Below are 3971 nucleotides of genomic sequence, written 5' to 3' on the forward strand. Positions count from 1 at the left end.
GTCACCTCTGGACGACTGTCTGTTTCAGTTTCACTTTCTGGGCAGGCTCTTTCTCTAGCATGACAGAGAGCAATCCAGCAACAGCTGGTTTGAAGATTCTCTCCTTAGGCACCAGGAGATAGAGCACCTGTTTTATCCTAGCCTGGCAATTCTAATTCCTGGGCTTTCAGCCAGCTTGCATTGACATAATTGCTACGGAACAGTGACTAAGTTCAGCAGAAAAACCAGAGCAATAGAAGCTAGAGATGCTAGCCCGTAACGACAAAGTTGATTCTTACATTTATGTCACATTCTTTCTCTCTAGCCCTTCAGTCTTTCACTGTAACACAGATCCAACTCTAGACCTTTCTTCAAGATAGGGAGAATTATGGATGGTCCTGCATCTGGTTATGATGAACTTTTCTCACTGTAGTTACGAGAGTCATGGTGGTATCTCATATGCCTGGGTTTGAACCACTTCCTAGCTGCATGACTATGAGAAAGTTAAATGTCCTCTCAGTGCCTCAGTTTCCCTTATCCACAAAATGGTGACGATATGTGCTAAATAACGTTTGCTGTTATTATCACCATTGCCTCATTCCCACAAGATGGAGTTCTAATTGCAAGGGCCACGCCCATGTGGCTCTGCCCCAGGTCTTTAACTTCCCCCTGGTCAGATGCCCAACTGTTCTTGGTTACTGTCTTGTTAAAAGAGTCCCAGCGAATGCACTTTCTCTATTTTCTCATTGTTCTTTACATCTCCACAAAGTCTCTCAAGTTTCCTTTTTTCCCGGGTAACCAGATCTGAATGGTTTCTCCAAAAATTTTGATGGCTTTCCTTCCAACTGTACCACAGATTCTCCCTGGGATCAAGAGCTCTCACTCCATCTCTTTTGGGCATCATTCTATTAAAAAAAAATAAAACTCACACCTACACAAAACAACTTGACGTGAAACTAGATTACTCATATGTTGCTGTTGGGAACATGAAATGCTATAAGCCACTCTCGAAAACAGCTTGGCAGTTCCTTAAAAAATGAATCACCCCTACCAGGGTGGCAGCAGCAGGGAGACAGGGTGAGGTCATAGCACCTCCTTCACCCTCTTGATTCCTCTGGGGGGAGGGGAGGAGGGCCAACAGTACAGGATGGTTTTTGTGGGGAATTTAGAGGCCCCCAGTGCAGGAAGAAATGCTTTATGAGCTGTTTCTTCAGTTTCTCATAGGCTATGCTATTAATGAAAGTGATGGCATGCAAAAATGAAGAAGAAAAGGGGAAGTCTTGCATTTGTCTGCTTTAAACATTATGAGTCAAAAATTGTCTCTGAACAGCATGCTTTCCTGGATTGTCCCCTACAGCACTCACCTATAAATAGGCTGGAATTAGAAGGGGAGCTGTGGATTTTCTAAAAGGAACTAGTGCAAATATTTGAGTTACAAATGTTTTTAATGAAGACTGAATATGCAGGCTTTTTAGTGCTTTAGTTTCCTTTGTTAATACTTTACATAACATTTTATTTTTTCCATTTAAATATGTTTTTTCTGAACTTTAGTCTCATATGGATCTATTTCATAAAATGGGGACACATGACAATGATACCAAAGGAAAGATGACTATCATGGGACTAGTCTGTGGATCATTCCTTTGTGATGTGATTATATATAAATAAGTAGAGATAATTCCCAGTTATTAATTGTATTTAATGAAAGTGAGTTGTCTATGTTAATATTTATTAACCTCTTTTGCCGGCAAGGTTTGAGAGGGTGTATGTAACATATTTAAATCTTGATAATTTAATTAACAAGTAAATGGGATATTTCATTAATGTATAATATTAAATATATATTATTAAAATCAAGTTTCCTATCTAAAATAAATGGGCTAGTTGAAGAAAAAAACAAAACAAAACTAACTAATTATGCAACTTCCATATCACCCAGCTAATGTATTCCTGGACATTTACCCCATAAAAACCTATTCTTGAATGTTAATAGTTCTTTTGCTTATAATAACCATAAATGGGAAACAATCTATATGTCCTTCAAGAGGTGAATAAACAAGAAGGCCATATATCCAGATGATGGAATACTACTCAGCAATAAAAAGACATGAACTATTAATGCATGTAACAATGTGGGTAGATCTCAAGAGCTTTATGAGTGAAAAAAGCCAATCCCAAAAGGTTATATACTATATGATTGCATCTATACAACATTTCTTGAAATGTCCACATTAAATGGAGAAAAGATTAGTGGTTGCCACAAATGAAGGTGGGAAGGAAGTGGGTGGGTATGGCCACAAAAGGGCAACCTGAGGGCTGTGGTGGTGGGAATGTTTTATATCGTGATTATGCTATTATTGTACTACAGTTTTGCAAGATTCTACCATTGGAGAAAACTGGGGAAAGGGTACATATGATCCCCGTGTATTATTTCTTACAACTGCATGTGAATCAACTATTATCTCAAAATTTTAGTTTAATTTAAAAAAACTATCTGTGATTTATATTAAGCCTTTTGATTTTTCCTTTGGATTGATTCTTATATGTATAGGCTGCAATATGATCTTAACATAAAAAATACTTTTGTTATTAACATATTCCACATTCAGCTACATAAAATATTCTCATTTTTAAAAAGGTTCTTTTAAGCTGAGTATCTTTGTTACACTTAGAAGACTATAAATGTATAAAAATATAAACACATACACAGAAATTTCCTTCGATCGTTTTGACCTACCTTTTGGTTTCATTGCTCAAAATGTTCTTTCCTTTATCTTTTCTTATATTTTTAAACTTTTTTATTATTTCATCTTAGTGCTTGCAAAATCATAAAATGAGTAAGAGGTAAATTTGGTTAAATACTGGTATCCGAGGCATGTATTGACAGCAGCTTGTTGAGAATGGGAACAAAGGAAGTTGCCTCACCAGAAAGGCTGGACTCTTTGCCTTGGCCTTGAACTCTCAACAGTCTACTGCGCTGCTAACAGTGATAGGCTGGCGATGCAGAGCGATGCCCAGATGCCAGGCTGGGGAGGGGCGAGCCGGGTCACAGCAGCCCTCACGCTTACATAGCGGCCCCGCGCGGCAGCGGCGGGAACTGCGGGCGGCCCGCGGGCCGAGGGGCGGTTGCCCGGCCGAGCCGGCAGGGGTGGGGGAAAGCGCTGCCGGGGGACCCAGGCCCGGCCGTGTTCCGCACTCCTCCCGGTGCAGCGCTCAGGGCCACACCCCATCCCGGTGCCGCTCCGGGAAAGGGACCGACAGGCCATTCGTGCTCCTCACGCGCTGGACCACCCTCTGGAAGCCCAAGGGCGAAGGGGCTCCAGGGAACAGGGAAACGAAGAGACCAGGAGAGAGATGTACACCCAACCTTGACGATTAATGCCAAACGGCCTTCCAAAGCCATCCTCCCCATCGCTTGGAGTCGTCATCCTTTTCCATTGTTCTCGTTCTGGCGCTGTGCACCGGCATCCCATCTCGGTTTTAATCGACCCCTTCAGGCTCTGTTTTGCTCCTCCTCGGACCCATCTCACCGCCATCCACCCACGCCCTGAAGCCAAACCCTGGGAGTCCCCCTAGATTCACTCCTCTCTCCTTCCTTCACGTGGACAAGTCCTGTTGGTTCCACTTCCACGTACATCCCTTTCTCTCCGGCTCTACCGCCACCTCCCTGGTCAGGCATCACTCCTTTATTATAATAATAAAAGCCAGCTCCTCCCCGCTCCCACCCTCGGGTTTACTAGACTCCAGCTTGCTGACCACCACCTGTCTCACCTTTGACCATGGCAAGCCCATCTGCACAAACTATGGGCTGTTCCTCAGAATGAATGAACGGCGGTCTCATTCTCACCCTTTGGATCTCAACTCAGAAGTCCCACTTCCATGGACAAGCCTTACCCAAATTAAGCCCCCACACCTAAACGACCCCAGCCAACTACCCTATCACATCACCAGGTTTTTCCTTCTTAGCATTTCTGTAAGATAATTAGAGATTC

The sequence above is a fragment of the Lemur catta genome, chromosome 2 (assembly GCF_020740605.2).
Source record: "Lemur catta isolate mLemCat1 chromosome 2, mLemCat1.pri, whole genome shotgun sequence".
Classification (NCBI taxonomy): Eukaryota; Metazoa; Chordata; class Mammalia; order Primates; family Lemuridae; genus Lemur; species Lemur catta.